Source organism: Ceratotherium simum, chromosome 10 (assembly GCF_057802395.1).
Source record: "Ceratotherium simum simum isolate JZ-2026a chromosome 10, ASM5780239v1, whole genome shotgun sequence".
Lineage (NCBI taxonomy): Eukaryota > Metazoa > Chordata > Mammalia > Perissodactyla > Rhinocerotidae > Ceratotherium > Ceratotherium simum.
The window spans coordinates 79346176-79360892 of NC_141909.1; the positions used below are offsets into that span (position 1 = coordinate 79346176).

The 14717-nt window shown below is 44.5% G+C and overlaps 1 protein-coding gene across 3 annotated transcripts in view; it reads left to right on the forward strand.

Moving 5' to 3' along the window:
* The first annotated feature begins 447 nt into the window (after positions 1 to 447).
* The window catches only part of SACS (sacsin molecular chaperone), a 118592-nt gene continuing 104322 nt past the window's right edge, over positions 448 to 14717 (forward strand). For all 3 annotated transcript variants that reach the window (XM_087436311.1, XM_087436306.1, XM_087436312.1), the window contains exons 1-3: positions 448 to 517; positions 4189 to 4266; positions 6883 to 7028. The gene's annotated coding sequence lies outside the window, so the exon portion shown is untranslated. The remainder of the gene's footprint in view (positions 518 to 4188; positions 4267 to 6882; positions 7029 to 14717) is intronic.

The window sequence follows — 14717 nt, forward strand, 5'->3', positions numbered from 1 at the left end:
GTGGGGCAAACCTCCTATGTGGGTCTTTGAGAAGCACAAGTCTTCTGCAGCTGACAAGCCCTGCTGCCCACAGGTCCACACACACAGTCAACACAGGCCTGCCCGTGTGGCGCCCGACCTCCCCAAGCGGACCCAGTCTCTCCACGGCGGGAGCCCCACACACTCCGCCACCACCCCACACTCTCCACCCGCTCCTTGTGCACACCCTGCCCGGCTCAAGTCAGCTCAGTTGCCAGGCTGCAGAAAATCCAGTCACCAATCTATGCAGGCCCACACGTTGCCTGAGGGCTTGTTGTTGGGTGGGGCCAGTCTCTAGGGTGGGCTGCCTGCCCTGGCTGAGCTGGATTAAATCGGTGCTCTAGCGGGTGGAGCAGACCCTGGGCTAGCAGGTCTCAGGGAAAACTCCAATGGCGTCTGTGTCAGCACGCTCACACCAGGCCACAACAATGGCCGCCGCCAATGTCCCAGTCCCTGGAGAGGTCTCACCCCTCACCGAGATGCACTCAGGGCCTATTAGGTGAGTCTCTTGTCACCAAAGCAGTGTGCACCTTTCTTTCTGGTGATTTTAGGATGCTTTCTGGAACGGGTGAGTTTGTGCGTGGGCCCTTTAAGAGCCAGTTTTAGTTTCTTTGTGAACCGGGTTTTCTGGGGGTGCTCCCCAATGTTTTAGCAGCAGGCAAAGTCAGATATTATGCCGCTGGTGTCGATTGTGCTGGGTCCACAAAATGCCCACAGCGGGGGCGCTCCCCGGCTCAGGGCCCCGGGCCTCCAGGGAGGCTGCGTACCTGTGAGCTGCTCCCGGCGGCCGTGAAGCTGGCGGCTTGTGAAGGCGGCATTTTTCCTCTCCGGAAGGGAGTCTCTGCCTCTTCCACCCCAGTTAGGATTGTCCGTTGTTGCAGGAGTTCCTCTCATCCAGTTTTCAGTTCTGTCTCAGGGGTAATTTTTCCACGAGTAGTTGTAAATTGGCTGTGTCCACGGGAGGAGGTGAGTTCAGAGTCTGCCTACGCCGCCATCTTGACTCCGCCTCCACACAGAGATTCTTATGTGAGTGTCCTGGCTTCGGTCCAGTGCTCTTCCTAATCTCTGATAGATCTGGGTCTGTCCTTAGTTAGCTTTCCTTTGAGCCTAATTCTTCTAGATTGCTAAAGCCACTGGGCCAGGTGATACTGCAAGTCCCTCAGTCCTCGAGGATGCTGTAACTGTAGGTTCTGCTCCTGGATCTGCTTCCCATTGCTTATGTTACAAGTCACTTTGGTCATCTGGAAAAGGAGGAGAATGGATTAGACCCTGATGTCCTTCTCTACGTCTGGGGTGGCCATAACCTTATCAACCTTAATAATCCGTCCTGCCTCTCCAGGCCCATCAATAACGTAAAATCAGTGTCTTGTACGTCTTAGTTATTTTATTAAGTGCTGTGCTTTTGTTGTTGCTGGTATTAAAATTTTTGTAAAGAAGGGAAGATTCTTGGTGTCTGGTCATTGGCAACATGCTCCAAGTGGTTAAAACACTTGTTGGCTAAGATTATTTTCTGCTGGCATTGAGGATGACGTTGGCGTTCGCCAATGACCCGGCCGACCCCAGCTCCTCTGAGAGGTGGCCTGACTGGGATCACACAGGCCTTCAGTGCGAGGAATAAAAGTTCCTTGTTATTCACAGAGAAGTCACTTACATCCTTTGAAAACCATACAGAATTGGTTGCTGACTCGGTTATTTGAATGTTCTGTGTTAATGAGCCAACTTGCCTTTTTCTAGACAGTGTTGATTAAGTCCATGCTCAGCAATGGTTGACTTTTGCCTAAAGGTAGAGGAGTAGATTCTAGTTTTCCCAAACTTCCTAGGCTTCAGCCCAAACCTGCTGAATCGGGATTTCCAGGAGAGAGGCCTGGTTATCTGAATATTTAGCAAGTGCCCCAGGTGGTTCTTATCAAGCAAACTGGGGACACAGTGGACCAGGTGTTTCTTCTCAGAGTGGTTGGCGGCCAGGCCTTGTCAGCCTCATCGGGGAGCAGGTCACGATGGGCAGCGTTTCTGGTCCCACCTGAGGCCTGTTGCATCAGAATGTGCATTTTGATGAGGTCCCCAGTGATTGTGTGCACATTCGAGGTTGAGGAGCTCTGGAGGGGACTATGATGACGTAACTAATGTTTGATGCTGTGCTTCGTAGCTGTTCTAGGAACTCGTGCTGGAGGTTCGCGGTTCGTCAGCACATCTGTCTGACGTGGCTCTTTGTATTGCAATGACAGTACTTTTATTATTCGCCCTGTATAGATGGGGACCCCCAGCTCTAGCTGCCCAAGGAGCCCCCCTGCTGGTGGCAGAGCAGGCATTCAGACCCAGGCGTGTGTCCCTCGGCGAGCTCCTAACCGGCTCCTTTCAGACTGTTCTGTGACCTCCTTTAGGGACCCACCACAGGCGGCTTTCTAAGTTTCAAACTGAGCCTTTATGTATATATATAAAATGGGAATTGGCTCATGGATGATGGAGGCCAAAAAGTTCCAAGATCTTAGTTGACAAGCTGGAGAACGTGGAAAGCCAGTGGTGTAATCCGTTCTGAATCTGAAGGCCGGAGAACAGGGCGGCTTAACTTCCGCTGTGACACTGAAGGCTTGAGAACCAGGCGTGCTGACAGCTGAGGGCAGGAGAAGACAGAAGTCCGCAGAGAACAAATTTGCCATTCCTCTGCCTTGTTTGTTCTATTCAGGCCTTCAAGGGATTAGATGATGCCCATCCTGATTGGTGAGGGCAATCTTCTTTACTCAAATACTGATTCAAATGCTAAGCTCTTCTAGAAACGCCCTCACAGACACCCCAGAAATGATATTTTACTAGCTATCTGGGCATCCCTTAGCCCAGTCAAGTTGACACATAAAATTAATCAACACAATCGTGTTCAGAAGAGAAATGAGAGAGGCCAGCCCTGTGGCGTAGTGGTTAAGTTTGCGCGCTCTGCTTCCGTGGCCCAGGGTTCACGGGTTTGGATCTCAGGCACGGACCTACACTCGGCTCATCAAGCCGTGTATGTGGTGGCATCCTATATACAAAGTAGAGGAAGGTTGGCACAGATGTTAGCTCAGGGACAATCTTCCTCAAGCAAAAAGAGGAAGATTGGCAACAGATGTTAGCTTAGGGCCAATCTTCGTCACTGGGAAAAAAAAAAAAGAAGTGAGAATGGTGAGAAGTGTAGAGACCTTCTCAAATGAATCTTGGTCAAGAGAACAGGGAATATTTTACTAGAAATAGGAACTACTCACAGGAGACATAATATCTATGTTTAAATGTATGAAGGTCTATTATATAAAGAGAAATTAGATGTGTGCAGTGTTATTTCGCAGGATAGATCTTAGCCCAATGGTTCTATGGAAAGAATATTGATATTTGAATCAGAAAAACCATGTCTTGCCATCACTTACCAGTTGTGTGAGCTTGGCTAAGCCATGCAACTTCTCTGAGCCTCAATTTCCTCATTTGTAAAGAAGCAATAATATGAATAATAACTCAATCCTACTGAGGATTAAATGAGAGTGTGTTTGTGACTATACTTCGCAAATTATAACGTGCTATACAATTCTGGAATGATAATATGGGCATCAGATTCCGGTCCAATTGAAGAAAATGGTCTCAAGCGTCAGAATGGCTCCATGAGGAGGTGGTGAGACTGTCTAAGCTGGTTGGAGATCACTGGGAATCTCAGGCAAGGATGTTGTAGAGGTTTCAAGTGATGTGTGATCCTCAACCAGATAATCATGAAGGTCCCTTTCACCCCAGGCAGTCTGAGATTCTTCTGAAAAGGAAAGACAGTGCTATTTTTGTAAAGAGAAAGCATTGGGTAGATGCTGCTCTAATCTGTGGCCTGGGATGGAGATTCAGGACACTGGAGTGAATAGTCTTAGAAAACGCTGTAATTTTATCATCCTGGCAACATCTAGTGTTATTAGACACCGTCAATCCTCCTCCTATGAAGGCCTCCCTTGTGTCAGAAACGCACCCATTGGCCTGCCATTGTGCTTCAAATGTTACCTTTATTTCCAAGATTCATTCCAGGGAGTAAATGTAAGTGAGAGAAGAAGGTTAGACAGATACTGTGGTGACCCGAAGCCAGTGCAACCCATTTAAAGAAGAGCACCTGCTTCCCAGCCCGGATTAGTTGTCGACCACTGCTGTGTGATAATGTGGGTCATATGTTCTCAGATCTTCCAGGTGTCAAGAGAAGCCAGAAATCTGGATTGCAAGTGAAATCTCCCAACTCTTAAATGTTGACAAAATTTGGTAAGTGTTTAAATTATTTATTAAACACTGCTGGCCAAAATGTACAGGCCAAATAGAACACATCTGAGGCAGTAGTTCAATCAGGGGAGTAGCAAGGAGAATGATCAAACCCCTGAGTCAGGCCAACTGGAAAGTGGCCTTTTTCTCCCCCATTAAGACCACTTTTATTGCAGACACATCAAAAATGTCATTTACTCTTCTCATTAACTTAGTGAGGAAGGCATTATTAATACAGAATATATTTAACCTTGATGAAATACATAAGACGTCAATAATACCATGTTGTGGATGAGGAAAGCAAAACGCAGAGCGGTGCGGGCCTTGCCCGGGGTCAAGTAGAGAGGGCGTGAACCCAAGTCTGTGATATTCCAGTCTCAGCTGCTCACTGGACCTTTTTGCTTACTTGACTTTCCAGCAAAAGGGAGGCATTTTATTTTAAATTGCTTAAAATTTAATGAAATGCTCTTACACACATCATCTCACATTTTCTCACAGCTAACCTTTGATTTAAGTGGGCCCATGACCCTTCGTAAATAACACTAAGTAAACACTAAAACTTTAAGTCCCTTACCTCATAGGTAGTTTAGCTACATCATGGCGTCATCCATTCCCTGAAAAAAGATAAGGCAAAGCTCAAAAAGGAAGGCTACTCCTAGTTAGAGATGCCCCTGCTGCTTCACTTACACTTACGGGTTTTCTCTCTCAGATATATTTGATAACATTGAATTGGTGTAATTTTGTGGGAGAATTGGTGTGAGTTTAGGGGTTTGGGAGAAACCCAGCTAAAAAGACTAACTGTCCTGTTATGTTGGGAAAGGAGAGCTACAGGAGAATTTTCCAGTGACTATGTGGGTGAAATTTGATGAAGGAAAGGTGGTAGACTATTTCCCCCAAACAATCACCAAACCCACAAAGAGCAGCATTTGATACTATATTTTGAAACAGAGAATGGAGCCCAGATTCCTTCCTCACAGCTTGCCTGAGGTTTTACCAAGCATTGGTGCCAATCTTTGAGCTGATACCATTTCTACTTTTCTTATAAAGTACAATAATACCATTTTATATTCTTTCAATCTTTCTATTAGAAAGAAAATGTGCATTTAGGGTGTAGGTGCACGTGTTGTTTCTGTGTGCCTAACCTGCTCCTCTGGACTGCCCAGTGGCCTTTATCCCAGGTTTCCTTGTTCCATGACTAAGATCAGGCAGGGCCACGGCTGCCTTATTCACGGTTACAATGGCACGGGGAGCTGGAAAATACCCACCGTGCCCTCATAAAACAGCTGTAGTGGGTTCAGTTAGGGAACCAGGACTTAAAGGATGTTTTGAAGGCTGGCTAGATGTCTCCACGCTAAATTCTACTAACTAAGCTGGTGTGTGTGTGTTGCCACTTCCGGTAGGTAAAAAGATTCTCGAAAGAATATTGGAGCTCTTCCTGAATCATTTGGCCAATTGCATGTCTTAGATTTCCCTAGTCCCTAGGGAGTAATTTTAATAGCATTAATGGTAATCAACTTTGTTGTCATTTAGGTTTCCTATACAATGTACGCATACTGTGAAATATTATTTAGCCATTAATAACTATGTATTTAAGGCATGTGTAATAACTTGGGGAAATGCTTTATAATAGTCAATAAAAAATGTCAATTCAAATTAAATTGATGAGCCAGGTCTCTTTTGGTTGCCAGTAACGTTGACCCATCTCAAAATAAAAGGGGCTTCAAGTATGTTTCAGAAGTCTCATGAGAATCAAAGCATAGGAATCAAGGACAGACACATCTCTTGGAAATTGAAAATGGAAAATCACTGAGCATAAGTTTCCTTACTTGGACTAGGATTTCCCTGCAGAGCCTTCTCCCTGCACGCCTGCTCCATATTTCTCTCTACTATGCCAACCTCCTCTCCTCAAACATGTTTCTTGTTGTCTCATAATTGCAGCTTGCGCGTAGTCCAGGATGTTTTCCTTAGCTTCTCTTATATTTCGCATCTGTTCATCTTAGCTTCATTACTCACTAGCTTCATTTCTCAGTCTCCTAATTCCAAGTTCCTAAACTAATTGGCTCAGCTCATCGTTTTGAGTCAGACCACGACTCATAAGTCCTTGGTCAGCCTCAGAATGGGCTACCTTGGAGTCTAGTGGCCAGAGAAGTCAGGTCACTTTGGTGTAAGATGTGTTTGCTTAGGCTGGAGGAGTCCTAGGGGAGAAGCATCATAAATGTGTCTAGTGCTTAAATACTACGTAGAAATATGTATGGATAGAAAATAGAGAAATAAACCAAAATAGTAAAAGCAGTTGTCTCTGGAAAGTGATGTTACAAAGATTTGTTTTTCTTCGTTTTGGAAGTGGCCTTTTTTAAGGCATAGGTTTACACATTGGTTTTTAAGATTATGATCGACAACAATAAGACCAATAAGACATTACAGAGAGCACTGTGGAAAGCAAGATATCAAGACAACAAGAGAAGGTCCTCAAAGGGTGGTGCTTTTTAAAAAAAATCATAATGATGTCCCCACCATCCTACGGAAGAGGCCTCCTCTCTCAGCTTGCGTGTAAACAGCTGTCACTAATATCTTAATGTGACTCAGTTTATCTAATATTGGTTTACTCTTTTCCACTAGAGAAGTAGTGCAGAGCTCTATAACACTCCAACTTGGCATGGACCAAATTTGATTGGAAGGAGAAAATAATCAACTGGTGGGCCTAGAATACAGAACTTGACCAAAGAGATTGCAAGCCTGACTGGGGTACCAACAACAGTGTGCTGGTAAGTGTGCAACAGCTAGCTCCTGAAAACCCTTGTTCGTAGCATCCGCCTATTTTCACAGTGTAAACACTCCCGCCATGGCTGATTTCAAGCTACCAATGTGATATCACTGAATGCAGGTTGGGAAGAGAAGTGTGCAGCTGCCTCCAGCATACCACCGGGCCCCCCACCGTGGGGCCTTGGTCAGTGAGCAGAAAGCAAGAAGGCACGAGGCCCCAGAGGAATGGTGTGAGGAGGTGCACTAAACCCAGTCCAAGTGCCTCCTGCTCTAGGAGGTCTGCTCGGTGTTTGCTCTCTCAGACCACAGAAGGCGTAACCTTAACAAACTAGGATATCAAACACAAAATCTAATTAGGTGATGTAGCATCCTGATTGGCAGTTGTAGACGTCCATGAGTGATTAAAAGAATTAGATAAGGGGATGAGTCAAACCTAGGCCCTAGAATGTGGGCTCCACAAACATCCTCTCTCTGAGGTGTAGAATCCGTCTTTGTATGGTTCAGCCTGGCAGTTGAGGTCAGAAAAACAGATGGAAAAATGTGTGAGGCCTCCGAGCTCAGGTCCCAGCTCATATTTCTTGTTGGTATGCACCCTCAGCAAGATGAAAATTTACCTCCAAAATTGTTGGGGTTATATGATTGTTTCCCTAGGAGGTAAGCACCTTTTAATCTTGAGAAGGTTGTGAATTAAGTATAGAAATATTTAAGGGGATGAAACCAATCAACCTTGTGGTATTTATAGTTTAGTGTTGAGAAATACATTGTGCGTCATTGATGTTTTAGATATTTGTGACATTTAAAAAAAATTGGCATATTGGAGCAACAAATTAGCCTTATAATTGTATTAAAATATGTTAGTGACTTGCGGTTTTATATTAAAGTCTTACTGAAATGATATACATTTAAGATAACTGAAGAATTACTACATTAATAAGTTTATTAGATTTGTAGGAGTTAAATACTTAAGAAAATTTTAATTGTAGCACTTAAAAGCAAAGTGAAGATTTTATATTTATAAATAAGTTTGAACTGTTTATGGCAATGTAATTAAGTTGTAAAGGTTTCCTTAGTAGAGATTGCTAAAATTACTAGAGTCATGCTATTAATTTTATAAAATAAGAAGCTTTGGCAGATTAAAAACTAAAGGAAAAATTAGATTTTAAAATTTGTAACTTTAATAAGATAAATATTAATTTTTAAAATGAAAATCACGTGTTAGTGCTGCACAGAAGCCACTCTTGAGAATATCAAACAATCTTTCGTTGACACCTGAGTCCCACAGGTGGAGTCATTTCTCCTCCTCCCTCTGTCCTCTTCCCCGAGCACTTGGTAGATGCGCCCCATTATGCACACGCCGTAGTCACTGCCAGGTTGTGTGCCTCCCTTTCTCAGGGGGCTTTGTGCTCCTCTGGGGCAGTGGCCTTCCTTCTCTTTCTACTCCCAGAACCCAGCACAAGCCTTGGCAATAGGGGGGCATGTCTTAGTCGGCAGCTCATATACAGGCTGCTATAACAAATACCATATACGGTTGGCTTAAACAGCAGAAAGTTATTTCCCATGGTTCTGGAGGCTGGATGTCTGGATCAGGGTGTCAGCGTGGTCAGTTCCTGGCGAGGGCTGTCTTCCTTGTTTGCAGATGGCTGCCTTCTCGCTGTATCGTCACACGGCGGAAAGAGAGATCATCTCCATGTCTCTTCTTATAATAGCACTAGTCCCATCGTGAGGGCTCCACTCTCATGACCTCGTCACCTCCCAAAGACCCCGCCTCCAATACCATCGCATTGGGGGTAGGGCTTCAACATATGGATTTTGAGGAACATAAGCATACAGTTCATAGGGGGAGACTGCAAGAAATAGTCGCTAGAGGAATAAATAGTGGGGAAAAGACTGAGGTGGGAGAGGAAGCAGTCCCAGGGTGAACCGGGGGCAGGCGTGTGGAAGGGCAGCCAGGGCCTGGCCTCACACTGGCTTTCCTGGCCTGGCCTCTCCCATGGCTTCTCTCTCGGGCTCCATGTGCCTCTGCAGCTGCTTGTGCGTCAGAGAACTGAGCTCCGTGTTTTCATCTGTTGCTCTTTTCCACATTCCAAACACTTGTTCATGGTGAAGTTATACCAACACTTGCCCGGTCGTCCTTTGTGGAAGGATTCACTGGATTATGTCACCCCGTGACCTGAGGCAGCTGGTCCTGGGCCGTCAGAATTTGCCATTTCCTTGACAAGGGGGCTTCTGTGGAGCAACAGCTGCTTTCTTCATCGTTTCAGAGGGAGCACGCCAGGCGTCAACCTGGCCATTCCTCTTTATTAACGAATGGATTTGTTTTAGCTGAATAGTTGGCTATAAGGATAAAAGAAAATCCAGAATTTTGAGTGGCTATGTCTTTTTCATCTCTGTGATTCCACCTCAAAGCACAGTGCCTGGCACCTAACAGACGTGGAATTAAATATTTGTTGCACAAACAAAGGTGGGGATGAATGAATGAGGAAAGGCTTCCGTAAGGGAAGAGGTCTAATTCTATGAAATGCTTTTGTAGAAGATGGCAGTGAAAGTGGTCATTGACAACTCTTTCATCTGCGTACAAGAGCGCCCCTTCTTCTTCGGGACGTTCCTTTATTTCAGGTTTGAGTAAGAGCCACCACCTTCCTCAAATCCTATGCCCTGTCCCCAGTGACTGGACAGAGCTGGCCCCGAGCCCGCCCAAGAGCCCAGGTGGGGGATGTCTGTCATTCACTGCCTCCAGTGGAGAGAATAAAACAGACCAAAGAGAAAAATAGACAAAAGACAGAGTACTTGTGGCATTTCAAGCCCTGGTTTTATTAATTCCTGAGGCCAAATTTTTCCCATTTTGCCTACACTAGTTTGAGTTAGTTTCCTCAAAACCAAGAATCCTTACTAATCGAATATGATGGTGCCAATAATAATAGCAAATGTATTGAGTGCTTACTGTGTACTAGGCACTTTTCTAATCTAGAAAACTATCATTAGCCCACTTAATGCTCATAAAAATCTTACAAAGAAAGTTTTATCATTATCGAGTTTTTCAGATGAAGGATCAGGACCAACTGTTAGTTCACATGTCCAAGTTCACCTGGCTGGGAAGAGGCAGAGCCTGGAGTTGACCCAGGCAGTCAGCTCTAAAGCAGCCTCCTCCTGGGGTGCTGGACCTCTCCCTGTGCTCCGGCACTTGATGAGGAGGAGGGTGGTGCCCCACTCCCATTACATCGGGAGCAGGTTCTAGCCCATCGTTGGGGAGTGCTGGGGAGGCCCGAAGACAACCAACCAGGCTGGAAAAGGTGGGAGCGTGCCACGCTCAGAGTGGCTTGACGTTTGTGTTAATTGTTGTTTGCTGCTAAACTTACAGGCTTTCTTGGGGTGAGGGGATTTTTCTTGATCCCTGTAGGGTATTCAGCTAGGTTAGGAGAGGCCTGGGGAGAAGGAGGGACACTAGTCTGGAATGGACTAGTGCTGGGGGGCAACTGAAGGGCTCTAGGCCGGGTGGAGTCCCGATGCTCCTGTTCCCTCACGTTTGTATTGATTCACAGTTGGCAAGTACATTCTATCTCACTTCATAATCATTATCGCTATCATACAAAAAGGGTGCTTGATATCTAAATACCTTGCACGTATGCTATACCAGATATAGCTCAAAGCTTTTTGGAGACATAGAAAACCCTGATGCACCCTTGAATACCGTCAAGGTGGCCCAACAGATCCTGCTGCCTTGGGAACTTGGGGAGTCTTTGCATCTTCTAATTCACAGATGATGAAGAAGCCTAAATCTTGGGTAGTGTGCATTTTTTTGAGAGTATACATTTTTTTAATTGAGATATAATTGACATATAACATTATATTAGTTTCAAGTGTACAACATAATGATTTGATAATTGTGTATACTGTGAAATGATCATCACAATAAGTCTAGTTTAGTTAACATTATCACCACACATAGTTACAATTTTTTTTGTGTGTTGAGAAACTTTTTAGATTTACTCTCTTAGCAACTTTCAAATATACAATACAGTATTATTAACTATAGTCATCACGCTGTATGTTACATCACCGTGACTTATTTATTCTATGAAAGTTTGTATCTTTTGCCCCCTTTACCAATTTTACCTACCCCCTACCCACCACCTCTGGCAACAACCAATCTGTTCTCTGTATCTATAAACTCGGCTTTTTGTTTTAATTTTTTAGATTCCACATATAAGTGAGATCATATGGTATTCGTCTTCCTCTGTCTGACTTATTTCACTTAGCTCAATGCCCTCAAGGTCCATCCGTGTTGCTGCAAATGTCAAGATTTCGTTCTTTTTTATGGAAAAATGGTATTCCATTCTGTGTGTGAGCGTGTGTGTGTGTAACCATATTTTCTTTATCCATTATCGGACACTTAGGTTGCTCCTATGTCTTGGCTATTGTAAATAATGCTGCAATAAACATGGGGGCGCAGATATCTTTTCGAGTTCGTGTTTTTATTTTCTTTGGGTAAATACCCAGAAGTGGAATTGCTGGATCATAGGGTAGCTCTATTTTTAATTTTTTGAGGAACCTCCACACTGTTTTCCATAGTGGCTGCACCAGTTTGCATTCCCAAGAGTTCACAAGGGTTCCCTCTTGTCCACAGCCTCGTCAACCCTTGTTATTTCTTGTCTTTTTGATAACAGCCATTCTGACAGGTGTGAGGTGATATCTCAGTTTTGATTTTCATTTCCCTGATGATTAGTGATGTCGAGCACCTTTTCATGTACCTATTGGCATTTGTATGTCTTCTTTGGGAAAATGTCTATTCAGATCCTCTGCCCATTTTTTAATTAGAGTGTTTGATTTTTGCCGTTGAGTTGTATGAGTTCTTTATAGATTTTGGATGTTAACCCCTTATCAGATATGTAATTTGCAAATATTTTCTGATGAAAGATAATAATTAGAATTATTTGTGTCTTCAATTTCTTTCATCAATGTCTTATAATTTTCAGTATACAGATATTTCACTTCCTTGGTTAAATTTATTCTTAGGTATTTTATTCATTTGATGCAATTATAAATGGCACTGTACATTTTAGATAAAGAATTATGGAGTGCAAGGGACATGCCATTCTGTTTGTGCAATTAAGTGGAAACAGAATTTTGATATTAATTATCGAAAAGCTGCTTTTATTCCTGCTTGCTGAGCACCTACGATGACCTAGTCCTAGGCACTGGTGGCGTGGTCCCTGTATTCACAGAGCTGTCACTGCTGGGGCAGGAAAGAGAGGGCAAGGTCACTGAGGTGCTAAGGAAGCAGAGAGAGGGGCACTCGCATGGTCTTGGTGGAGCTGGAGAGGCTTTTAGACCCAGAGTGGGTCTCTCCGGAGACCCATTTGTTCCTGTGGGGAACGTGCTTGGGCCAGAGGGAGCAGCACTGGCAAAGGCCTGCAGGCGAGAACCAGGAGGAGGAAGAGGGGAGAGGAAGCAAGAGGCCGGTTAGGCCTGCAGGCGAGAACCAGGAGGAGGAAGAGGGGAGAGGAAGCAAGAGGCCGGTTGAGAGAGCAAGTGTAGGAGTGCCCGGGCGGGGCGTTGGGGGCGGGAGGAGATCAGTGTGGCGGGACACAGCAAATGAGTGTGTTCAGAGTTGAGGCCGGAGAGGCACGTTGGACAGTGTGTGGGGTTGGATTTAACACAAGTGAAAAGAAAAATTTTCCGTCTGTCACTGACGGGTTTGTAGATCTATTAGTAGGCACAGACTGCGCTGGTGAAGGTTCTCTACCACTCACACAGAATTAGGTCTCCACCGACGCTCCATGGCACCCGAAGATCCCTCTGTTGTACCATCCTCTTGTGTTTTAGACTTTTACGTGCCTGGTTCCCTTGCTAGGCTGTAATTTCTTGAATGCAGCAATTTGTCTCTTTTCTCAGTAACCTCAAGGCTTGGCCAGCACCTGGCGTGTTAAAGGCCCTGACAAACATCTGGTGAGTGTTGCCCTTACAGGATTGTTCACACTAAGTATTATTGATAGTGATTGTTTGCATTGAAAGATAGTGTGGCTCATCAGCTGGCCATGTGCTTTCCAGCACATCAACAGCTTTGAGCCTTGGTTTATTCCCTTGGAAAAGTAGGTTAAAGAAGTCCCTGTATCAGTTAGGCTTCTGTGAGCATTCTAACCATAATGAGCCTTTACAGCTGATGTTAGAATTTTCTCTGCTTATCCATGGCTTGCTGCCTTTCAAGACATCATCTACTTGAGGTTTGTGGCTTGAGTCAGGGGTCCTGTGTGCTCCTATGGACTGGAGCAGTTTTCTGAATGAAATAAATTGCTCCAAAGAAGGGTCAAACTCCAACCCTGACGATACGTAAAAACGCTTTAATCAACTTACAGTCTTATTATTATAAAAACAGTTTCTTACATTTATACAAAATAAATAAAATGCCTTGAAAACCCAAAGTGTTTACTTATATATATTTTTTTGGTGAGGAAGATCAGCCCTGAGCTAACGTCCGTGCCAATCCTCCTCTTTTTGCTGAGGAAGACTGGCCCTGGGCTAACATCCATGCCCATCTTCCTCTGCTTTATATGGGACGCCGCCACAGCATGGCTTGACAAGCGGTGCATCAGTGCATGCCCGGGATCTGAACCTGCGAACCCCGGGCCGCCGCAGCGGAGCGCGTGCACTTAACTGCTACGCCACTGGCTGGCCCCCAAAGCGTTTATATTTTTGCCTAGAAAGTCTAATTAAAAATCAGGCCAGTCAATTTCCACAATTAACTGGATAATTTTATCTGCGTGATAAAATGGGAAAGTTTTATTTCTGTTGGGAATTGGCTAACAAGTAGTTCTCAATCTCCATGTTTCATACATGGAGAATTGTTGCTGTTTTATTTCTAGTATTATTCCATCAGAGAAAAAAAAACGGTATCTAAGAATCAATGATTTTACAATAAATAGTACAGGCTAGAGAAGAGGTAATTTATGGAAGCAACCTTGACAGGAAGACTCTGGCTTGCTGGTGTTCTGAATGGAAGTGGTCTGGGTTGCTTACACTAGAACTTGGAGTCTTTTTTGGTGGGAAGAATAGCCAGTGTGATACAAAAAAGCTACTTCTGTCATGTTGGCCAGTAATGGAGAAGCATAAAAGTGCTAAGACCAGTGACAATAATGGTAAACACCCCAACAATATTAATAGCAGCTCACACAAGCAATGTGAAAAGGGCGTGGCTAGGAGTCAGGAAGCCCTGGGTTTGAAATCTGGCTCAGCCACTCAATAGCTGTGTTACTTTGGGTAGATTATTTAAATTCTCTGTGCAGTGGCTTTCTTACTTGTACCTGTATTCAAGAGTTGTACTAGGTGTAAAATTGAAATGAAAGCGAGTAAAGCCCTGGCTCAAGGAGACTATTAAATTCTGCCAGTAGCTGTTGCAGCTATTGGGTTTGAAACGTTATTGTGCAGAGTGACATATTCAACACCTTTGCTGATATCTGGGAGGCACATGATTGAATCACCACAGGGCCTCGGGAGAGTTGTGTGTGCTGAGCAAGGAGGAGGAGATGGGCTATCCCCAGGCCCTCTTGGGGAGAAATGTGTACTCTTGGTCTTGGTCTACCAGGTGATAGGCTTTTAGGAGGAGGCTGGGAGTCAGAGAGAAGGAAGAAGTGTATTTTAAGGAGGACAGCGCTGGCAAGACACGGTTTGGAGTCAGGGAGCCTGTAATCATAAGG